This window comes from Ambystoma mexicanum, unplaced genomic scaffold (genome assembly GCF_040938575.1).
Source record: "Ambystoma mexicanum isolate Mex_15411 unplaced genomic scaffold, UKY_AmexF1_1 Mex_scaf1, whole genome shotgun sequence".
Lineage (NCBI taxonomy): Eukaryota > Metazoa > Chordata > Amphibia > Caudata > Ambystomatidae > Ambystoma > Ambystoma mexicanum.
The window spans coordinates 2,689,408-2,712,732 of NW_027182324.1; the positions used below are offsets into that span (position 1 = coordinate 2,689,408).

At 40.9% G+C, this 23,325-nt stretch overlaps 19 non-coding genes across 19 annotated transcripts; all 19 read left to right on the forward strand.

The window, feature by feature from the left end:
- The first annotated feature begins 1,067 nt into the window (after nucleotides 1–1,067).
- Nucleotides 1,068–1,141, forward strand: TRNAT-AGU (transfer RNA threonine (anticodon AGU)). Its single transcript has one exon. It is a non-coding gene; the product is annotated as a tRNA-Thr (tRNA).
- A 1,609-nt stretch (nucleotides 1,142–2,750) lies between these two features.
- Nucleotides 2,751–2,824, forward strand: TRNAT-AGU (transfer RNA threonine (anticodon AGU)). The gene has a single exon. It is a non-coding gene; the product is annotated as a tRNA-Thr (tRNA).
- Nucleotides 2,825–3,591: 767 nt separating this feature from the next.
- TRNAT-AGU (transfer RNA threonine (anticodon AGU)) lies at nucleotides 3,592–3,665 on the forward strand. Its single transcript has one exon. It is a non-coding gene; the product is annotated as a tRNA-Thr (tRNA).
- Nucleotides 3,666–4,432: 767 nt separating this feature from the next.
- Nucleotides 4,433–4,506, forward strand: TRNAT-AGU (transfer RNA threonine (anticodon AGU)). Its single transcript has one exon. It is a non-coding gene; the product is annotated as a tRNA-Thr (tRNA).
- Nucleotides 4,507–5,273: 767 nt separating this feature from the next.
- TRNAT-AGU (transfer RNA threonine (anticodon AGU)) lies at nucleotides 5,274–5,347 on the forward strand. Its single transcript has one exon. It is a non-coding gene; the product is annotated as a tRNA-Thr (tRNA).
- Nucleotides 5,348–6,112: 765 nt separating this feature from the next.
- On the forward strand, nucleotides 6,113–6,186 carry TRNAT-AGU (transfer RNA threonine (anticodon AGU)). The gene has a single exon. It is a non-coding gene; the product is annotated as a tRNA-Thr (tRNA).
- A 1,608-nt stretch (nucleotides 6,187–7,794) lies between these two features.
- On the forward strand, nucleotides 7,795–7,868 carry TRNAT-AGU (transfer RNA threonine (anticodon AGU)). Its single transcript has one exon. It is a non-coding gene; the product is annotated as a tRNA-Thr (tRNA).
- Nucleotides 7,869–8,635: 767 nt separating this feature from the next.
- TRNAT-AGU (transfer RNA threonine (anticodon AGU)) lies at nucleotides 8,636–8,709 on the forward strand. Its single transcript has one exon. It is a non-coding gene; the product is annotated as a tRNA-Thr (tRNA).
- Nucleotides 8,710–9,476: 767 nt separating this feature from the next.
- TRNAT-AGU (transfer RNA threonine (anticodon AGU)) lies at nucleotides 9,477–9,550 on the forward strand. The gene has a single exon. It is a non-coding gene; the product is annotated as a tRNA-Thr (tRNA).
- A 765-nt stretch (nucleotides 9,551–10,315) lies between these two features.
- On the forward strand, nucleotides 10,316–10,389 carry TRNAT-AGU (transfer RNA threonine (anticodon AGU)). Its single transcript has one exon. It is a non-coding gene; the product is annotated as a tRNA-Thr (tRNA).
- Nucleotides 10,390–11,997: 1,608 nt separating this feature from the next.
- TRNAT-AGU (transfer RNA threonine (anticodon AGU)) lies at nucleotides 11,998–12,071 on the forward strand. Its single transcript has one exon. It is a non-coding gene; the product is annotated as a tRNA-Thr (tRNA).
- Nucleotides 12,072–13,680: 1,609 nt separating this feature from the next.
- On the forward strand, nucleotides 13,681–13,754 carry TRNAT-AGU (transfer RNA threonine (anticodon AGU)). The gene has a single exon. It is a non-coding gene; the product is annotated as a tRNA-Thr (tRNA).
- A 766-nt stretch (nucleotides 13,755–14,520) lies between these two features.
- TRNAT-AGU (transfer RNA threonine (anticodon AGU)) lies at nucleotides 14,521–14,594 on the forward strand. Its single transcript has one exon. It is a non-coding gene; the product is annotated as a tRNA-Thr (tRNA).
- A 767-nt stretch (nucleotides 14,595–15,361) lies between these two features.
- Nucleotides 15,362–15,435, forward strand: TRNAT-AGU (transfer RNA threonine (anticodon AGU)). The gene has a single exon. It is a non-coding gene; the product is annotated as a tRNA-Thr (tRNA).
- Nucleotides 15,436–16,202: 767 nt separating this feature from the next.
- On the forward strand, nucleotides 16,203–16,276 carry TRNAT-AGU (transfer RNA threonine (anticodon AGU)). The gene has a single exon. It is a non-coding gene; the product is annotated as a tRNA-Thr (tRNA).
- A 1,610-nt stretch (nucleotides 16,277–17,886) lies between these two features.
- TRNAT-AGU (transfer RNA threonine (anticodon AGU)) lies at nucleotides 17,887–17,960 on the forward strand. The gene has a single exon. It is a non-coding gene; the product is annotated as a tRNA-Thr (tRNA).
- Nucleotides 17,961–20,410: 2,450 nt separating this feature from the next.
- On the forward strand, nucleotides 20,411–20,484 carry TRNAT-AGU (transfer RNA threonine (anticodon AGU)). The gene has a single exon. It is a non-coding gene; the product is annotated as a tRNA-Thr (tRNA).
- Nucleotides 20,485–21,251: 767 nt separating this feature from the next.
- On the forward strand, nucleotides 21,252–21,325 carry TRNAT-AGU (transfer RNA threonine (anticodon AGU)). Its single transcript has one exon. It is a non-coding gene; the product is annotated as a tRNA-Thr (tRNA).
- Nucleotides 21,326–22,092: 767 nt separating this feature from the next.
- TRNAT-AGU (transfer RNA threonine (anticodon AGU)) lies at nucleotides 22,093–22,166 on the forward strand. The gene has a single exon. It is a non-coding gene; the product is annotated as a tRNA-Thr (tRNA).
- Nucleotides 22,167–23,325: the final 1,159 nt, after the last annotated feature.

Genomic DNA, 23,325 nt, shown 5'->3' on the forward strand with positions numbered 1-23,325 from the left:
AACTTGCTCCCCAGTAAAGACGAACATGTGCTCCTCAATGCACACACTGGGCAATGCAGTCCACTCTAAATCGACGATTAATGACATGCTCGTTTTGTGCAATGGAGTTTCAGTCAATTGGAAAACATTTTGAAAAGTTATATTGCAACAGAAGCCCAGCCTTAAAAAAGTGGATTTCACTTCTGATTGATTACATGAGGAAGGAAAGGAGACCAGATGCAAAAAAGGTGCTGTGGCTTAGTTGGTTAAAGCGCCTGTCTAGTAAACAGGAGATCCTGAGTTTGAATCTCAGCAGCGCCTGTCTGCTTTTTTTTCGACCAATCTGTCTCCCCAATATTAAAACTTTGTACAAAGATTGCTATTTCATGCTATTTAGAAGCACAGTCAGGCTTGAAATGTTGGCAAAGCATCCAAGAACTCTGGACTCCACTACCTTAGAGTCATATTGCCCAAGGTTGCGATGCCATCAGAAACAGCACATATTAGAATGAGCAATTCATATTTCCTGCTTAATTTTTTGTAAAAGAAGCAAAGGTACGCCTGAACAGGGACTTGAACCCTGGACCCTCAGATTAAAAGTCTGATGCTCTACCGACTGAGTTATCCAGGCACAGGGATCACTGCCCATTTGAAACTTGATTTTCACTCTACAGCACCTCCATACATGGCTACCTCACTGGTCAATAAAGGAAATGAATTACTAGTGCATTACACACATTTTGACACTGGAGACATAACTTTTTTCAGTCATTCCGTATCCAGATATAGAGATTTGCAGCATCTAGGACTTTAATGTTCACCCACTTACGGATTTGAATGTTTTGCCACATTCATGAGTGCAAACTTGCTCCCCAGTAAAGACGAACATGTGCTCCTCAATGCACACACTGGGCAATGCAGTCCACTCTAAATCGACGATTAATGACATGCTCGTTTTGTGCAATGGAGTTTCAGTCAATTGGAAAACATTTTGAAAAGTTATATTGCAACAGAAGCCCAGCCTTAAAAAAGTGGATTTCACTTCTAAATGATTACATGAGGAAGGAAAGAAGACCAGATGCAAAAAAGGTGCTGTGGCTTAGTTGGTTAAAGCGCCTGTCTAGTAAACAGGAGATCCTGAGTTCGAATCTCAGCAGCGCCTGTCTGCTTTTTTTTCGACCAATCTGTCTCCCCAATATTAAAACTTTGTACAAAGATTGCTATTTCATGCTATTTAGAAGCACAGTCAGGCTTGAAATGTTGGCAAAGCATCCAAGAACTCTGTACTCCACTACCTTAGAATCATATTGCCCAAGGTTGCGATGCCATCAGAAATAGCACATATTAGAATGAGCAATTCATATTTCCTGCTTAATTTTTTGTAAAAGAAGCAAAGGTACGCCTGAACAGGGACTTGAACCCTGGACCCTCAGATTAAAAGTCTGAAGCTCTACCGACTGAGCTATCCAGGCACAAGGATCACTGCCCATTTGAAACTTGATTTTCACTCTACAGCACCTCCATACATGGCTACCTCACTGGTCAATAAAGGAAATGAATTACTAGTGCATTACACACATTTTGACACTGGAGACATAACTTTTTTCAGTCATTCCGTATCCAGATATAGAGATTTGCAGCATCTAGGACTTTAATGTTCACCCACTTACGGATTTGAATGTTTTGCCACATTCATGAGTGCAAAATTGCTCCCCAGTAAAGGCGAACATGTGCTCCTCAATACACACACTGGGCAATGCAGTCCACTCTAAATCAACGATTAATGACATGCTCGTTTTGTGCAATGGAGTTTCAGTCAATTGGAAAACATTTTGTAAAGTTATATTGCAACAGAAGCCCAGCCTTAAAAAAAGTGGATTTCACTTCTAAATGATTACATGAGGAAGGACAGGAGATCAGATGCAAAAGAGGTGCTGTGGCTTAGTTGGTTAAAGCGCCTGTCTAGTAAACTGGAGATCCTGAGTTTGAACCTCAGCAGCGCCTGTCTTATTTTTTTTCGACCAATCTGTCTCCCCAATATTAAAACTTTGTACAAAGATTGTTATTTCATGCTATTTAGAATCACAGTCAGGCTTGAAATGTTGGCAAAGCATCCAAGAACTCTGGACTCCACTACCTTAGAGTCATATTGCCCAAGGTTGCGATGCCATCAGAAATAGCACATATTAGAATGAGCAATTCATATTTCCTGCTTAATTTTTTGTAAAAGAAGCAAAGGTATGCCTGAACAGGGACTTGAACCCTGGACCCTCAGATTAAAAGTCTGATGCTCTACCGACTGAGCTATCCAGGTACAGGGATCACTGCCCATTTGAAACTTGATTTTCACTCTACAGCACCTCCATACATGGCTACCTCACTGGTCAATAAAGGAAATGAATTACTAGTGCATTACACACATTTTGACACTGGAGACATAACTTTTTTCAGTCATTCCGTATCCAGATATAGAGATTTGCAGCATCTAGGACTTTAATGTTCACCCACTTACGGATTTGAATGTTTTGCCACATTAATGAGTGCAAACTTGCTGCCCAGTAAAGACGAACATGTGCTCCTCAATGCACACACTGGGCAATGCAGTCCACTCTAAATCGACGATTAATGACATGCTCGTTTTGTGCAATGGAGTTTCAGTCAATTGGAAAACATTTTGAAAAGTTATATTGCAACAGAAGCCCAGCCTTAAAAAAGTGGATTTCACTTCTAAATGATTACATGAGGAAGGAAAGGAGACCAGATGCAAAAAAGGTGCTGTGGCTTAGTTGGTTAAAGCGCCTGTCTAGTAAACAGGAGATCCTGAGTTCGAATCTCAGCAGCGCCTGTCTGCTTTTTTTTCGACCAATCTGTCTCCCCAATATTAAAACTTTGTACAAAGTTTGCTGTTTCATGCTATTTAGAAGCACAGTCAGGCTTGAAATGTTGGCAAAGCATCCAAGAACTCTGGACTCCACTACCTTAGAGTCATATTGCCCAAGGTTGCGATGCCATCAGAAATAGCACATATTAGAATGAGCAATTCATATTTCCTGCTTAATTTTTTGTAAAAGAAGCAAAGGTACGCCTGAACAGGGTCTTGAACCCTGGACCCTCAGATTAAAAGTCTGATGCTCTACCGACTGAGCTATCCAGGCACAAGGATCACTGCCCATTTGAAACTTGATTTTCACTCTACAGCACCTCCATACATGGCTACCTCACTGGTCAATAAAGGAAATGAATTACTAGTGCATTACACACATTTTGACACTGGAGACATAACTTTTTTCAGTCATTCCGTATCCAGATATAGAGATTTGCAGCATCTAGGACTTTAATGTTCACCCACTTACGGATTTGAATGTTTTGCCACATTCATGAGTGCAAACTTGCTCCCCAGTAAAGACGAACATGTGCTCCTCAATGCACACACTGGGCAATGCAGTCCACTCTAAATCGACGATTAATGACATGCTCGTTTTGTGCAATGGAGTTTCAGTCAATTGGAAAACATTTTGAAAAGTTATATTGCAACAGAAGCACAGCCTTAAAAAAGTGGATTTCACTTCTAAATGATTACATGAGGAAGGAAAGGAGACCAGATGCAAAAAAGGTGCTGTGGCTTAGTTGGTTAAAGCGCCTGTCTAGTAAACAGGAGATCCTGAGTTCGAATCTCAGCAGCGCCTGTCTGCTTTTTTTTCGACCAATCTGTCTCCCCAATATTAAAACTTTGTACAAAGATTGCTATTTCATGCTATTTAGAAGCACAGTCAGGCTTGAAATGTTGGCAAAGCATCCAAGAATTCTGGACTCCACTACCTTAGAGTCATATTGCCCAAGGTTGCGATGCCATCAGAAATAGCACATATTAGAATGAGCAATTCATATTTCCTGCTAAATTTTTTGTAAAAGAAGCAAAGATACGCCTGAACAGGGACTTGAACCCTGGACCCTCAGATTAAAAGTCTGATGCTCTACCGACTGAGCTATCCAGGCACAAGGATCACTGCCCATTTGAAACTTGATTTTCACTCTACAGCACCTCCATACATGGCTACCTCACTGGTCAATAAAGGAAATGAATTACTAGTGCATTACACACATTTTGACACTGGAGACATAACTTTTTTCAGTCATTCCGTATCCAGATATAGAGATTTGCAGCATCTAGAACTTTAATGTTCACCCACTTACGGATTTGAATGTTTTGCCACATTCATGAGTGCAAACTTGCTCCCCAGTAAAGACGAACATGTGCTCCTCAATGCACACACTGGGCAATGCAGTCCACTCTAAATCGACGATTAATGACATGCTCGTTTTGTGCAATGGAGTTTCAGTCAATTGGAAAACATTTTGAAAAGTTATATTGCAACAGAAGCCCAGCCTTAAAAAAGTGGATTTCACTTCTAAATGATTACATGAGGAAGGAAAGGAGACCAGATGCAAAAAAGGTGCTGTGGCTTAGTTGGTTAAAGCGCCTGTCTAGTAAACAGGAGATCCTGAGTTCGAATCTCAGCAGCGCCTGTCTGCTTTTTTTTCGACCAATCTGTCTCCCCAATATTAAAACTTTGTACAAAGATTGTTACTTCATGCTATTTAGAAGCACAGTCAGGCTTGAAACGTTGGCAAAGCATCCAAGAATTCTGGACTCCACTACCTTAGAGTCATATTGCCCAAGGTTGCGATGCCATCAGAAATAGCACATATTAGAATGAGCAATTCATATTTCCTGCTAAATTTTTTGTAAAAGAAGCAAAGATACGCCTGAACAGGGACTTGAACCCTGGACCCTCAGATTAAAAGTCTGATGCTCTACCGACTGAGCTATCCAGGCACAGGGATCACTGCCCATTTGAAACTTGATTTTCACTCTACAGCACCTCCATACATGGCTACCTCACTGGTCAATAAAGGAAATGAATTACTAGTGCATTACACACATTTTGACACTGGAGACATAACTTTTTTCAGTCATTCCGTATCCAGATATAGAGATTTGCAGCATCTAGGACTTTAATGTTCACCCACTTACGGATTTGAATGTTTTGCCACATTCATGAGTGCAAACTTGCTCCCCAGTAAAGACGAACATGTGCTCCTCAATGCACACACTGGGCAATGCAGTCCACTCTAAATCGACGATTAATGACATGCTCGTTTTGTGCAATGGAGTTTCAGTCAATTGGAAAACATTTTGAAAAGTTATATTGCAACAGAAGCCCAGCCTTAAAAAAGTGGATTTCACTTCTAAATGATTACATGAGGAAGGAAAGGAGACCAGATGCAAAAAAGGTGCTGTGGCTTAGTTGGTTAAAGCGCCTGTCTAGTAAACAGGAGATCCTGAGTTCGAATCTCAGCAGCGCCTGTCTGCTTTTTTTCGACCAATCTGTCTCCCCAATATTAAAACTTTGTACAAAGATTGCTATTTCATGCTATTTAGAAGCACAGTCAGGCTTGATATGTTGGCAAAGCATCCAAGAACTCTGGACTCCACTACCTTAGAGTCATATTGCCCAAGGTTGCGATGCCATCAGAAATAGCACATATTAGAATGAGCAATTCATATTTCCTGCTTAATTTTTTGTAAAAGAAGCAAAGGTACGCCTGAACAGGGACTTGAACCCTGGACCCTCAGATTAAAAGTCTGATGCCCTACCGACTGAGCTATCCAGGCAGATGGATCACTGCCATTTGAAACTTGATTTTCACTCTACAGCACCTCCATACATGGCTACCTCACTGGTCAATAAAGGAAATGAATTACTAGTGCATTACACACATTTTGACACTGGAGACATAACTTTTTTCAGTCATTCCGTATCCAGATATAGAGATTTGCAGCATCTAGGACTTTAATGTTCACCCACTTACGGATTTGAATGTTTTGCCACATTCATGAGTGCAAACTTGCTCCCCAGTAAAGACGAACATGTGCTCCTCAATGCACACACTGGGCAATGCAGTCCACTCTAAATCGACGATTAATGACATGCTCGTTTTGTGCAATGGAGTTTCAGTCAATTGGAAAACATTTTGAAAAGTTATATTGCAACAGAAGCCCAGCCTTAAAAAAGTGGATTTCACTTCTAAATGATTACATGAGGAAGGAAAGGAGACCAGATGCGAAAAGGGTGCTGTGGCTTAGTTGGTTAAAGCGCCTGTCTAGTAAACAGGAGATCCTGAGTTCGAATCTCAGCAGCGCCTGTCTGCTTTTTTTTCGACCAATCTGTCTCCCCAATATTAAAACTTTGTACAAAGATTGCTATTTCATGCTATTTAGAAGCACAGTGAGGCTTGAAATGTTGGCAAAGCATCCAAGAACTCTGGACTCCACTACCTTAGAGTCATATTGCCCAAGGTTGCGATGCCATCAGAAATAGCACATATTAGAATGAGCAATTCATATTTCCTGCTTAATTTTTTGTAAAAGAAGCAAAGGTACGCCTGAACAGGGACTTGAACCCTGGACCCTCAGATTAAAAGTCTGATGCTCTACCGACTGAGCTATCCAGGCACAGGGATCACTGCCCATTTGAAACTTGATTTTCACTCTACAGCACCTCCATACATGGCTACCTCACTGGTCAATAAAGGAAATGAATTACTAGTGCATTACACACATTTTGACACTGGAGACATAACTTTTTTCAGTCATTCCGTATCCAGATATAGAGATTTGCAGCATCTAGGACTTTAATGTTCACCCACTTACGGATTTGAATGTTTTGCCACATTCATGAGTGCAAACTTGCTCCCCAGTAAAGACGAACATGTGCTCCTCAATGCACACACTGGGCAATGCAGTCCACTCTAAATCGACGATTAATGACATGCTCGTTTTGTGCAATGGAGTTTCAGTCAATTGGAAAACATTTTGAAAAGTTATATTGCAACAGAAGCCCAGCCTTAAAAAAGTGGATTTCACTTCTGATTGATTACATGAGGAAGGAAAGGAGACCAGATGCAAAAAAGGTGCTGTGGCTTAGTTGGTTAAAGCGCCTGTCTAGTAAACAGGAGATCCTGAGTTTGAATCTCAGCAGCGCCTGTCTGCTTTTTTTTCGACCAATCTGTCTCCCCAATATTAAAACTTTGTACAAAGATTGCTATTTCATGCTATTTAGAAGCACAGTCAGGCTTGAAATGTTGGCAAAGCATCCAAGAACTCTGGACTCCACTACCTTAGAGTCATATTGACCAAGGTTGCGATGCCATCAGAAACAGCACATATTAGAATGAGCAATTCATATTTCCTGCTTAATTTTTTGTAAAAGAAGCAAAGGTACGCCTGAACAGGGACTTGAACCCTGGACCCTCAGATTAAAAGTCTGATGCTCTACCGACTGAGTTATCCAGGCACAGGGATCACTGCCCATTTGAAACTTGATTTTCACTCTACAGCACCTCCATACATGGCTACCTCACTGGTCAATAAAGGAAATGAATTACTAGTGCATTACACACATTTTGACACTGGAGACATAACTTTTTTCAGTCATTCCGTATCCAGATATAGAGATTTGCAGCATCTAGGACTTTAATGTTCACCCACTTACGGATTTGAATGTTTTGCCACATTCATGAGTGCAAACTTGCTCCCCAGTAAAGACGAACATGTGCTCCTCAATGCACACACTGGGCAATGCAGTCCACTCTAAATCGACGATTAATGACATGCTCGTTTTGTGCAATGGAGTTTCAGTCAATTGGAAAACATTTTGAAAAGTTATATTGCAACAGAAGCCCAGCCTTAAAAAAGTGGATTTCACTTCTAAATGATTACATGAGGAAGGAAAGAAGACCAGATGCAAAAAAGGTGCTGTGGCTTAGTTGGTTAAAGCGCCTGTCTAGTAAACAGGAGATCCTGAGTTCGAATCTCAGCAGCGCCTGTCTGCTTTTTTTTCGACCAATCTGTCTCCCCAATATTAAAACTTTGTACAAAGATTGCTATTTCATGCTATTTAGAAGCACAGTCAGGCTTGAAATGTTGGCAAAGCATCCAAGAATTCTGGACTCCACTACCTTAGAGTCATATTGCCCAAGGTTGCGATGCCATCAGAAATAGCACATATTAGAATGAGCAATTCATATTTCCTGCTAAATTTTTTGTAAAAGAAGCAAAGATACGCCTGAACAGGGACTTGAACCCTGGACCCTCAGATTAAAAGTCTGATGCTCTACCGACTGAGCTATCCAGGCACAAGGATCACTGCCCATTTGAAACTTGATTTTCACTCTACAGCACCTCCATACATGGCTACCTCACTGGTCAATAAAGGAAATGAATTACTAGTGCATTACACACATTTTGACACTGGAGACATAACTTTTTTCAGTCATTCCGTATCCAGATATAGAGATTTGCAGCATCTAGAACTTTAATGTTCACCCACTTACGGATTTGAATGTTTTGCCACATTCATGAGTGCAAACTTGCTCCCCAGTAAAGACGAACATGTGCTCCTCAATGCACACACTGGGCAATGCAGTCCACTCTAAATCGACGATTAATGACATGCTCGTTTTGTGCAATGGAGTTTCAGTCAATTGGAAAACATTTTGAAAAGTTATATTGCAACAGAAGCCCAGCCTTAAAAAAGTGGATTTCACTTCTAAATGATTACATGAGGAAGGAAAGGAGACCAGATGCAAAAAAGGTGCTGTGGCTTAGTTGGTTAAAGCGCCTGTCTAGTAAACAGGAGATCCTGAGTTCGAATCTCAGCAGCGCCTGTCTGCTTTTTTTTCGACCAATCTGTCTCCCCAATATTAAAACTTTGTACAAAGATTGTTACTTCATGCTATTTAGAAGCACAGTCAGGCTTGAAACGTTGGCAAAGCATCCAAGAATTCTGGACTCCACTACCTTAGAGTCATATTGCCCAAGGTTGCGATGCCATCAGAAATAGCACATATTAGAATGAGCAATTCATATTTCCTGCTAAATTTTTTGTAAAAGAAGCAAAGATACGCCTGAACAGGGACTTGAACCCTGGACCCTCAGATTAAAAGTCTGATGCTCTACCGACTGAGCTATCCAGGCACAGGGATCACTGCCCATTTGAAACTTGATTTTCACTCTACAGCACCTCCATACATGGCTACCTCACTGGTCAATAAAGGAAATGAATTACTAGTGCATTACACACATTTTGACACTGGAGACATAACTTTTTTCAGTCATTCCGTATCCAGATATAGAGATTTGCAGCATCTAGGACTTTAATGTTCACCCACTTACGGATTTGAATGTTTTGCCACATTCATGAGTGCAAACTTGCTCCCCAGTAAAGACGAACATGTGCTCCTCAATGCACACACTGGGCAATGCAGTCCACTCTAAATCGACGATTAATGACATGCTCGTTTTGTGCAATGGAGTTTCAGTCAATTGGAAAACATTTTGAAAAGTTATATTGCAACAGAAGCCCAGCCTTAAAAAAGTGGATTTCACTTCTAAATGATTACATGAGGAAGGAAAGGAGACCAGATGCAAAAAAGGTGCTGTGGCTTAGTTGGTTAAAGCGCCTGTCTAGTAAACAGGAGATCCTGAGTTCGAATCTCAGCAGCGCCTGTCTGCTTTTTTTCGACCAATCTGTCTCCCCAATATTAAAACTTTGTACAAAGATTGCTATTTCATGCTATTTAGAAGCACAGTCAGGCTTGATATGTTGGCAAAGCATCCAAGAACTCTGGACTCCACTACCTTAGAGTCATATTGCCCAAGGTTGCGATGCCATCAGAAATAGCACATATTAGAATGAGCAATTCATATTTCCTGCTTAATTTTTTGTAAAAGAAGCAAAGGTACGCCTGAACAGGGACTTGAACCCTGGACCCTCAGATTAAAAGTCTGATGCCCTACCGACTGAGCTATCCAGGCAGATGGATCACTGCCATTTGAAACTTGATTTTCACTCTACAGCACCTCCATACATGGCTACCTCACTGGTCAATAAAGGAAATGAATTACTAGTGCATTACACACATTTTGACACTGGAGACATAACTTTTTTCAGTCATTCCGTATCCAGATATAGAGATTTGCAGCATCTAGGACTTTAATGTTCACCCACTTACGGATTTGAATGTTTTGCCACATTCATGAGTGCAAACTTGCTCCCCAGTAAAGACGAACATGTGCTCCTCAATGCACACACTGGGCAATGCAGTCCACTCTAAATCGACGATTAATGACATGCTCGTTTTGTGCAATGGAGTTTCAGTCAATTGGAAAACATTTTGAAAAGTTATATTGCAACAGAAGCCCAGCCTTAAAAAAGTGGATTTCACTTCTAAATGATTACATGAGGAAGGAAAGGAGACCAGATGCGAAAAGGGTGCTGTGGCTTAGTTGGTTAAAGCGCCTGTCTAGTAAACAGGAGATCCTGAGTTCGAATCTCAGCAGCGCCTGTCTGCTTTTTTTTCGACCAATCTGTCTCCCCAATATTAAAACTTTGTACAAAGATTGCTATTTCATGCTATTTAGAAGCACAGTGAGGCTTGAAATGTTGGCAAAGCATCCAAGAACTCTGGACTCCACTACCTTAGAGTCATATTGCCCAAGGTTGCGATGCCATCAGAAATAGCACATATTAGAATGAGCAATTCATATTTCCTGCTTAATTTTTTGTAAAAGAAGCAAAGGTACGCCTGAACAGGGACTTGAACCCTGGACCCTCAGATTAAAAGTCTGATGCTCTACCGACTGAGCTATCCAGGCACAGGGATCACTGCCCATTTGAAACTTGATTTTCACTCTACAGCACCTCCATACATGGCTACCTCACTGGTCAATAAAGGAAATGAATTACTAGTGCATTACACACATTTTGACACTGGAGACATAACTTTTTTCAGTCATTCCGTATCCAGATATAGAGATTTGCAGCATCTAGGACTTTAATGTTCACCCACTTACGGATTTGAATGTTTTGCCACATTCATGAGTGCAAACTTGCTCCCCAGTAAAGACGAACATGTGCTCCTCAATGCACACACTGGGCAATGCAGTCCACTCTAAATCGACGATTAATGACATGCTCGTTTTGTGCAATGGAGTTTCAGTCAATTGGAAAACATTTTGAAAAGTTATATTGCAACAGAAGCCCAGCCTTAAAAAAGTGGATTTCACTTCTGATTGATTACATGAGGAAGGAAAGGAGACCAGATGCAAAAAAGGTGCTGTGGCTTAGTTGGTTAAAGCGCCTGTCTAGTAAACAGGAGATCCTGAGTTTGAATCTCAGCAGCGCCTGTCTGCTTTTTTTTCGACCAATCTGTCTCCCCAATATTAAAACTTTGTACAAAGATTGCTATTTCATGCTATTTAGAAGCACAGTCAGGCTTGAAATGTTGGCAAAGCATCCAAGAACTCTGGACTCCACTACCTTAGAGTCATATTGACCAAGGTTGCGATGCCATCAGAAACAGCACATATTAGAATGAGCAATTCATATTTCCTGCTTAATTTTTTGTAAAAGAAGCAAAGGTACGCCTGAACAGGGACTTGAACCCTGGACCCTCAGATTAAAAGTCTGATGCTCTACCGACTGAGTTATCCAGGCACAGGGATCACTGCCCATTTGAAACTTGATTTTCACTCTACAGCACCTCCATACATGGCTACCTCACTGGTCAATAAAGGAAATGAATTACTAGTGCATTACACACATTTTGACACTGGAGACATAACTTTTTTCAGTCATTCCGTATCCAGATATAGAGATTTGCAGCATCTAGGACTTTAATGTTCACCCACTTACGGATTTGAATGTTTTGCCACATTCATGAGTGCAAACTTGCTCCCCAGTAAAGACGAACATGTGCTCCTCAATGCACACACTGGGCAATGCAGTCCACTCTAAATCGACGATTAATGACATGCTCGTTTTGTGCAATGGAGTTTCAGTCAATTGGAAAACATTTTGAAAAGTTATATTGCAACAGAAGCCCAGCCTTAAAAAAGTGGATTTCACTTCTAAATGATTACATGAGGAAGGAAAGAAGACCAGATGCAAAAAAGGTGCTGTGGCTTAGTTGGTTAAAGCGCCTGTCTAGTAAACAGGAGATCCTGAGTTCGAATCTCAGCAGCGCCTGTCTGCTTTTTTTTCGACCAATCTGTCTCCCCAATATTAAAACTTTGTACAAAGATTGCTATTTCATGCTATTTAGAAGCACAGTCAGGCTTGAAATGTTGGCAAAGCATCCAAGAACTCTGTACTCCACTACCTTAGAATCATATTGCCCAAGGTTGCGATGCCATCAGAAATAGCACATATTAGAATGAGCAATTCATATTTCCTGCTTAATTTTTTGTAAAAGAAGCAAAGGTACGCCTGAACAGGGACTTGAACCCTGGACCCTCAGATTAAAAGTCTGAAGCTCTACCGACTGAGCTATCCAGGCACAAGGATCACTGCCCATTTGAAACTTGATTTTCACTCTACAGCACCTCCATACATGGCTACCTCACTGGTCAATAAAGGAAATGAATTACTAGTGCATTACACACATTTTGACACTGGAGACATAACTTTTTTCAGTCATTCCGTATCCAGATATAGAGATTTGCAGCATCTAGGACTTTAATGTTCACCCACTTACGGATTTGAATGTTTTGCCACATTCATGAGTGCAAAATTGCTCCCCAGTAAAGGCGAACATGTGCTCCTCAATACACACACTGGGCAATGCAGTCCACTCTAAATCAACGATTAATGACATGCTCGTTTTGTGCAATGGAGTTTCAGTCAATTGGAAAACATTTTGTAAAGTTATATTGCAACAGAAGCCCAGCCTTAAAAAAAGTGGATTTCACTTCTAAATGATTACATGAGGAAGGACAGGAGATCAGATGCAAAAGAGGTGCTGTGGCTTAGTTGGTTAAAGCGCCTGTCTAGTAAACTGGAGATCCTGAGTTCGAACCTCAGCAGCGCCTGTCTTATTTTTTTTCGACCAATCTGTCTCCCCAATATTAAAACTTTGTACAAAGATTGTTATTTCATGCTATTTAGAATCACAGTCAGGCTTGAAATGTTGGCAAAGCATCCAAGAACTCTGGACTCCACTACCTTAGAGTCATATTGCCCAAGGTTGCGATGCCATCAGAAATAGCACATATTAGAATGAGCAATTCATATTTCCTGCTTAATTTTTTGTAAAAGAAGCAAAGGTATGCCTGAACAGGGACTTGAACCCTGGACCCTCAGATTAAAAGTCTGATGCTCTACCGACTGAGCTATCCAGGTACAGGGATCACTGCCCATTTGAAACTTGATTTTCACTCTACAGCACCTCCATACATGGCTACCTCACTGGTCAATAAAGGAAATGAATTACTAGTGCATTACACACATTTTGACACTGGAGACATAACTTTTTTCAGTCATTCCGTATCCAGATATAGAGATTTGCAGCATCTAGGACTTTAATGTTCACCCACTTACGGATTTGAATGTTTTGCCACATTAATGAGTGCAAACTTGCTGCCCAGTAAAGACGAACATGTGCTCCTCAATGCACACACTGGGCAATGCAGTCCACTCTAAATCGACGATTAATGACATGCTCGTTTTGTGCAATGGAGTTTCAGTCAATTGGAAAACATTTTGAAAAGTTATATTGCAACAGAAGCCCAGCCTTAAAAAAGTGGATTTCACTTCTAAATGATTACATGAGGAAGGAAAGGAGACCAGATGCAAAAAAGGTGCTGTGGCTTAGTTGGTTAAAGCGCCTGTCTAGTAAACAGGAGATCCTGAGTTCGAATCTCAGCAGCGCCTGTCTGCTTTTTTTTCGACCAATCTGTCTCCCCAATATTAAAACTTTGTACAAAGTTTGCTGTTTCATGCTATTTAGAAGCACAGTCAGGCTTGAAATGTTGGCAAAGCATCCAAGAACTCTGGACTCCACTACCTTAGAGTCATATTGCCCAAGGTTGCGATGCCATCAGAAATAGCACATATTAGAATGAGCAATTCATATTTCCTGCTTAATTTTTTGTAAAAGAAGCAAAGGTACGCCTGAACAGGGACTTGAACCCTGGACCCTCAGATTAAAAGTCTGATGCTCTACCGACTGAGCTATCCAGGCACAAGATCACTGCCCATTTGAAACTTGATTTTCACTCTACAGCACCTCCATACATGGCTACCTCACTGGTCAATAAAGGAAATGAATTACTAGTGCATTACACACATTTTGACACTGGAGACATAACTTTTTTCAGTCATTCCGTATCCAGATATAGAGATTTGCAGCATCTAGGACTTTAATGTTCACCCACTTACGGATTTGAATGTTTTGCCACATTCATGAGTGCAAACTTGCTCCCCAGTAAAGACGAACATGTGCTCCTCAATGCACACACTGGGCAATGCAGTCCACTCTAAATCGACGATTAATGACATGCTCGTTTTGTGCAATGGAGTTTCAGTCAATTGGAAAACATTTTGAAAAGTTATATTGCAACAGAAGCCCAGCCTTAAAAAAGTGGATTTCACTTCTAAATGATTACATGAGGAAGGAAAGGAGACCAGATGCAAAAAAGGTGCTGTGGCTTAGTTGGTTAAAGCGCCTGTCTAGTAAACAGGAGATCCTGAGTTCGAATCTCAGCAGCGCCTGTCTGCTTTTTTTTCGACCAATCTGTCTCCCCAATATTAAAACTTTGTACAAAGATTGCTATTTCATGCTATTTAGAAGCACAGTCAGGCTTGAAATGTTGGCAAAGCATCCAAGAATTCTGGACTCCACTACCTTAGAGTCATATTGCCCAAGGTTGCGATGCCATCAGAAATAGCACATATTAGAATGAGCAATTCATATTTCCTGCTAAATTTTTTGTAAAAGAAGCAAAGATACGCCTGAACAGGGACTTGAACCCTGGACCCTCAGATTAAAAGTCTGATGCTCTACCGACTGAGCTATCCAGGCACAAGGATCACTGCCCATTTGAAACTTGATTTTCACTCTACAGCACCTCCATACATGGCTACCTCACTGGTCAATAAAGGAAATGAATTACTAGTGCATTACACACATTTTGACACTGGAGACATAACTTTTTTCAGTCATTCCGTATCCAGATATAGTGATTTGCAGCATCTAGGACTTTAATGTTCACCCACTTACGGATTTGAATGTTTTGCCACATTCATGAGTGCAAACTTGCTCCCCAGTAAAGACGAACATGTGCTCCTCAATGCACACACTGGGCAATGCAGTCCACTCTAAATCGACGATTAATGACATGCTCGTTTTGTGCAATGGAGTTTCAGTCAATTGGAAAACATTTTGAAAAGTTATATTGCAACAGAAGCCCAGCCTTAAAAAAGTGGATTTCACTTCTAAATGATTACATGAGGAAGGAAAGGAGACCAGATTCAAAAAAGGTGCTGTGGCTTAGTTGGTTAAAGCGCCTGTCTAGTAAACAGGAGATCCTGAGTTCGAATCTCAGCAGCGCCTGTCTGCTTTTTTTTCGACCAATCTGTCTCCCCAATATTAAAACTTTGTACAAAGATTGCTATTTCATGCTATTTAGAAGCACAGTCAGGCTTGAAATGTTGGCAAAGCATCCAAGAATTCTGGACTCCACTACCTTAGAGTCATATTGCCCAAGGTTGCGATGCCATCAGAAATAGCACATATTAGAATGAGCAATTCATATTTCCTGCTAAATTTTTTGTAAAAGAAGCAAAGATACGCCTGAACAGGGACTTGAACCCTGGACCCTCAGATTAAAAGTCTGATGCTCTACCGACTGAGCTATCCAGGCACAAGGATCACTGCCCATTTGAAACTTGATTTTCACTCTACAGCACCTCCATACATGGCTACCTCACTGGTCAATAAAGGAAATGAATTACTAGTGCATTACACACATTTTGACACTGGAGACATAACTTTTTTCAGTCATTCCGTATCCAGATATAGAGATTTGCAGCATCTAGGACTTTAATGTTCACCCACTTACGGATTTGAATGTTTTGCCACATTCATGAGTGCAAACTTGCTCCCCAGTAAAGACGAACATGTGCTCCTCAATGCACACACTGGGCAATGCAGTCCACTCTAAATCGACGATTAATGACATGCTCGTTTTGTGCAATGGAGTTTCAGTCAATTGGAAAACATTTTGAAAAGTTATATTGCAACAGAAGCCCAGCCTTAAAAAAGTGGATTTCACTTCTAAATGATTACATGAGGAAGGAAAGGAGACCAGATGCAAAAAAGGTGCTGTGGCTTAGTTGGTTAAAGCGCCTGTCTAGTAAACAGGAGATCCTGAGTTCGAATCTCAGCAGCGCCTGTCTGCTTTTTTTTCGACCAATCTGTCTCCCCAATATTAAAACTTTGTACAAAGATTGCTATTTCATGCTATTTAGAAGCACAGTCAGGCTTGAAATGTTGGCAAAGCATCCAAGAACTCTGGACTCCACTACCTTAGAATCATATTGCCCAAGGTTGCGATGCCATCAGAAATAGCACATATTAGAATGAGCAATTCATATTTCCTGCTTAATTTTTTGTAAAAGAAGCAAAGGTACGCCTGAACAGGGACTTGAACCCTGGACCCTCAGATTAAAAGTCTGATGCTCTACCGACTGAGCTATCCAGGCACAAGGACCACTGCCCATTTGAAACTTGATTTTCACTCTACAGCACCTCCATACATGGCTACCTCACTGGTCAATAAAGGAAATGAATTACTAGTGCATTACACACATTTTGACACTGGAGACATAACTTTTTTCAGTCATTCCGTATCCAGATATAGAGATTTGCAGCATCTAGGACTTTAATGTTCACCCACTTACGGATTTGAATGTTTTGCCACATTCATGAGTGCAAACTTGCTCCCCAGTAAAGGCGAACATGTGCTCCTCAATACACACACTGGGCAATGCAGTTCACTCTAAATCAAAGATTAATGACATGCTCGTTTTGTGCAATGGAGTTTCAGTCAATTGGAAAACATTTTGTAAAGTTATATTGCAACAGAAGCCCAGCCTTAAAAAAAGTGGATTTCACTTCTAAATGATTACATGAGGAAGGACAGGAGATCAGATGCAAAAGAGGTGCTGTGGCTTAGTTGGTTAAAGCGCCTGTCTAGTAAACTGGAGATCCTGAGTTCGAACCTCAGCAGCGCCTGTCTGCTTTTTTTTCGACCAATCTGTCTCCCCAATATTAAAACTTTGTACAAAGATTGTTATTTCATGCTATTTAGAAGCACAGTCAGGCTTGAAATGTTGGCAAAGCATCCAAGAATTCTGGACTCCACTACCTTAGAGTCATATTGCCCAAGGTTGCGATGCCATCAGAAATAGCACATATTAGAATGAGCAATTCATATTTCCTGCTAAATTTTTTGTAAAAGAAGCAAAGGTACGCCTGAACAGGGACTTGAACCCTGGACCCTCAGATTAAAAGTCTGATGCTCTACCGACTGAGCTATCCAGGCACAAGGATCACTGCCCATTTGAAACTTGATTTTCACTCTACAGCACCTCCATACATGGCTACCTCACTGGTCAATAAAGGAAATGAATTACTAGTGCATTACACACATTTTGACACTGGAGACATAACTTTTTTCAGTCATTCCGTATCCAGATATAGAGATTTGCAGCATCTAGGACTTTAATGTTCACCCACTTACGGATTTGAATGTTTTGCCACATTCATGAGTGCAAAATTGCTCCCCAGTAAAGGCGAACATGTGCTCCTCAATACACACACTGGGCAATGCAGTCCACTCTAAATCAACGATTAATGACATGCTCGTTTTGTGCAATGGAGTTTCAGTCAATTGGAAAACATTTTGTAAAGTTATATTGCAACAGAAGCCCAGCCTTAAAAAAAGTGGATTTCACTTCTAAATGATTACATGAGGAAGGAAAGGAGATCAGATGCAAAAGAGGTGCTGTGGCTTAGTTGGTTAAAGCGCCTGTCTAGTAAACAGGAGATCCTGAGTTCGAATCTCAGCAGCGCCTGTCTGCTTTTTTTTCGACCAATCTGTCTCCCCAATATTAAAACTTTGTACAAAGATTGTTATTTCATGCTATTTAGAAGCACAGTCAGGCTTGAAATGTTGGCAAAGCATCCAAGAATTCTGGACTCCACTACCTTAGAGTCATATTGCCCAAGGTTGCGATGCCATCAGAAATAGCACATATTAGAATGAGCAATTCATATTTCCTGCTAAATTTTTTGTAAAAGAAGCAAAGATACGCTTGAACAGGGACTTGAACCCTGGACCCTCAGATTAAAAGTCTGATGCTCTACCGACTGAGCTATCCAGGCACAGGGATCACTGCCCATTTGAAACTTGATTTTCACTCTACAGCACCTCCATACATGGCTACCTCACTGGTCAATAAAGGAAATGAATTACTAGTGCATTACACACATTTTGACACTGGAGACATAACTTTTTTCAGTCATTCCGTATCCAGATATAGAGATTTGCAGCATCTAGGACTTTAATGTTCACCCACTTACGGATTTGAATGTTTTGCCACATTCATGAGTGCAAACTTGCTCCCCAGTAAAGACGAACATGTGCTCCTCAATGCACACACTGGGCAATGCAGTCCACTCTAAATCGACGATTAATGACATGCTCGTTTTGTGCAATGGAGTTTCAGTCAATTGGAAAACATTTTGAAAAGTTATATTGCAACAGAAGCCCAGCCTTAAAAAAGTGGATTTCACTTCTAAATGATTACATGAGGAAGGAAAGGAGACCAGATGCAAAAAAGGTGCTGTGGCTTAGTTGGTTAAAGCGCCTGTCTAGTAAACAGGAGATCCTGAGTTCGAATCTCAGCAGTGCCTGTCTGCTTTTTTTTCGACCAATCTGTCTCCCCAATATTAAAACTTTGTACAAAGATTGCTGTTTCATGCTATTTAGAAGCACAGTCAGGCTTGAAATGTTGGCAAAGCATCCAAGAACTCTGGACTCCACTACCTTAGAGTCATATTGCCCAAGGTTGCGATGCCATCAGAAATAGCACATATTAGAATGAGCAATTCATATTTCCTGCTTAATTTTTTGTAAAAGAAGCAAAGGTACGCCTGAACAGGGACTTGAACCCTGGACCCTCAGATTAAAAGTCTGATGCTCTACCGACTGAGCTATCCAGGCACAAGGATCACTGCCCATTTGAAACTTGATTTTCACTCTACAGCACCTCCATACATGGCTACCTCACTGGTCAATAAAGGAAATGAATTACTAGTGCATTACACACATTTTGACACTGGAGACATAACTTTTTTCAGTCATTCCGTATCCAGATATAGAGATTTGCAGCATCTAGGACTTTAATGTTCACCCACTTACGGATTTGAATGTTTTGCCACATTCATGAGTGCAAAATTGCTCCCCAGTAAAGGCGAACATGTGCTCCTCAATACACACACTGGGCAATGCAGTCCACTCTAAATCAACGATTAATGACATGCTCGTTTTGTGCAATGGAGTTTCAGTCAATTGGAAAACATTTTGTAAAGTTATATTGCAACAGAAGCCCAGCCTTAAAAAAAGTGGATTTCACTTCTAAATGATTACATGAGGAAGGACAGGAGATCAGATGCAAAAGAGGTGCTGTGGCTTAGTTGGTTAAAGCGCCTGTCTAGTAAACTGGAGATCCTGAGTTCGAACCTCAGCAGCGCCTGTCTGCTTTTTTTTCGACCAATCTGTCTCCCCAATATTAAAACTTTGTACAAAGATTGTTATTTCATGCTATTTAGAAGCACAGTCAGGCTTGAAATGTTGGCAAAGCATCCAAGAATTCTGGACTCCACTACCTTAGAGTCATATTGCCCAAGGTTGCGATGCCATCAGAAATAGCACATATTAGAATGAGCAATTCATATTTCCTGCTAAATTTTTTGTAAAAGAAGCAAAGATACGCCTGAACAGGGACTTGAACCCTGGACCCTCAGATTAAAAGTCTGATGCTCTACCGACTGAGCTATCCAGGCACAGGGATCACTGCCCATTTGAAACTTGATTTTCACTCTACAGCACCTCCATACATGGCTACCCCACTGGTCAATAAAGGAAATGAATTACTAGTGCATTACACACATTTTGACACTGGAGACATAACTTTTTTCAGTCATTCCGTATCCAGATATAGAGATTTGCAGCATCTAGGACTTTAATGTTCACCCACTTACGGATTTGAATGTTTTGCCACATTAATGAGTGCAAACTTGCTCCCCAGTAAAGACGAACATGTGCTCCTCAATGCACACACTGGGCAATGCAGTCCACTCTAAATCGACGATTAATGACATGCTCGTTTTGTGCAATGGAGTTTCAGTCAATTGGAAAACATTTTGAAAAGTTATATTGCAACAGAAGCCCAGCCTTAAAAAAGTGGATTTCACTTCTAAATGATTACATGAGGAAGGAAAGGAGACCAGATGCAAAAAAGGTGCTGTGGCTTAGTTGGTTAAAGCGCCTGTCTAGTAAACAGGAGATCCTGAGTTCGAATCTCAGCAGCGCCTGTCTGCTTTTTTTTCGACCAATCTGTCTCCCCAATATTAAAACTTTGTACAAAGTTTGCTGTTTCATGCTATTTAGAAGCACAGTCAGGCTTGAAATGTTGGCAAAGCATCCAAGAACTCTGGACTCCACTACCTTAGAGTCATATTGCCCAAGGTTGCGATGCCATCAGAAATAGCACATATTAGAATGAGCAATTCATATTTCCTGCTAAATTTTTTGTAAAAGAAGCAAAGGTACGCCTGAACAGGGACTTGAACCCTGGACCCTCAGATTAAAAGTCTGATGCTCTACCGACTGAGCTATCCAGGCACAAGGATCACTGCCCATTTGAAACTTGATTTTCACTCTACAGCACCTCCATACATGGCTACCTCACTGGTCAATAAAGGAAATGAATTACTAGTGCATTACACACATTTTGACACTGGAGACATAACTTTTTTCAGTCATTCCGTATCCAGATATAGAGATTTGCAGCATCTAGGACTTTAATGTTCACCCACTTACGGATTTGAATGTTTTGCCACATTCATGAGTGCAAACTTGCTCCCCAGTAAAGACGAACATGTGCTCCTCAATGCACACACTGGGCAATGCAGTCCACTCTAAATCGACGATTAATGACATGCTCGTTTTGTGCAATGGAGTTTCAGTCAATTGGAAAACATTTTGAAAAGTTATATTGCAACAGAAGCCCAGCCTTAAAAAAGTGGATTTCACTTCTAAATGATTACATGAGGAAGGAAAGGAGACCAGATGCAAAAAAGGTGCTGTGGCTTAGTTGGTTAAAGCGCCTGTCTAGTAAACAGGAGATCCTGAGTTCGAATCTCAGCAGCGCCTGTCTGCTTTTTTTTCGACCAATCTGTCTCCCCAATATTAAAACTTTGTACAAAGATTGCTATTTCATGCTATTTAGAAGCACAGTCAGGCTTGAAATGTTGGCAAAGCATCCAAGAATTCTGGACTCCACTACCTTAGAGTCATATTGCCCAAGGTTGCGATGCCATCAGAAATAGCACATATTAGAATGAGCAATTCATATTTCCTGCTAAATTTTTTGTAAAAGAAGCAAAGATACGCCTGAACAGGGACTTGAACCCTGGACCCTCAGATTAAAAGTCTGATGCTCTACCGACTGAGCTATCCAGGCACAAGGATCACTGCCCATTTGAAACTTGATTTTCACTCTACAGCACCTCCATACATGGCTACCTCACTGGTCAATAAAGGAAATGAATTACTAGTGCATTACACACATTTTGACACTGGAGACATAACTTTTTTCAGTCATTCCGTATCCAGATATAGAGATTTGCAGCATCTAGAACTTTAATGTTCACCCACTTACGGATTTGAATGTTTTGCCACATTCATGAGTGCAAACTTGCTCCCCAGTAAAGACGAACATGTGCTCCTCAATGAACACACTGGGCAATGCAGTCCACTCTAAATCGACGATTAATGACATGCTCGTTTTGTGCAATGGAGTTTCAGTCAATTGGAAAACATTTTGAAAAGTTATATTGCAACAGAAGCCCAGCCTTAAAAAAGTGGATTTCACTTCTAAATGATTACATGAGGAAGGAAAGGAGACCAGATGCAAAAAAGGTGCTGTGGCTTAGTTGGTTAAAGCGCCTGTCTAGTAAACAGGAGATCCTGAGTTCGAATCTCAGCAGCGCCTGTCTGCTTTTTTTTCGACCAATCTGTCTCCCCAATATTAAAACTTTGTACAAAGATTGCTATTTCATGCTATTTAGAAGCACAGTCAGGCTTGAAATGTTGGCAAAGCATCCAAGAACTCTGGACTCCACTACCTTAGAATCATATTGCCCAAGGTTGCGATGCCATCAGAAATAGCACATATTAGAATGAGCAATTCATATTTCCTGCTTAATTTTTTGTAAAAGAAGCAAAGGTACGCCTGAACAGGGACTTGAACCCTGGACCCTCAGATTAAAAGTCTGATGCTCTACCGACTGAGCTATCCAGGCACAAGGACCACTGCTCATTTGAAACTTGATTTTCACTCTACAGCACCTCCATACATGGCTACCTCACTGGTCAATAAAGGAAATGAATTACTAGTGCATTACACACATTTTGACACTGGAGACATAACTTTTTTCAGTCATTCCGTATCCAGATATAGAGATTTGCAGCATCTAGGACTTTAATGTTCACCCACTTACGGATTTGAATGTTTTGCCACATTCATGAGTGCAAACTTGCTCCCCAGTAAAGGCGAACATGTGCTCCTCAATACACACACTGGGCAATGCAGTCCACTCTAAATCAATGATTAATGACATGCTCGTTTTGTGCAATGGAGTTTCAGTCAATTGGAAAACATTTTGTAAAGTTATATTGCAACAGAAGCCCAGCCTTAAAAAAAGTGGATTTCACTTCTAAATGATTACATGAGGAAGGACAGGAGATCAGATGCAAAAGAGGTGCTGTGGCTTAGTTGGTTAAAGCGCCTGTCTAGTAAACTGGAGATCCTGAGTTCGAACCTCAGCAGCGCCTGTCTGCTTTTTTTTCGACCAATCTGTCTCCCCAATATTAAAACTTTGTACAAAGATTGTTATTTCATGCTATTTAGAAGCACAGTCAGGCTTGAAATGTTGGCAAAGCATCCAAGAATTCTGGACTCCACTACCTTAGAGTCATATTGCCCAAGGTTGCGATGCCATCAGAAATAGCACATATTAGAATGAGCAATTCATATTTCCTGCTAAATGTTTTGTAAAAGAAGCAAAGGTACGCCTGAACAGGGACTTGAACCCTGGACCCTCAGATTAAAAGTCTGATGCTCTACCGACTGAGCTATCCAGGCACAGGGA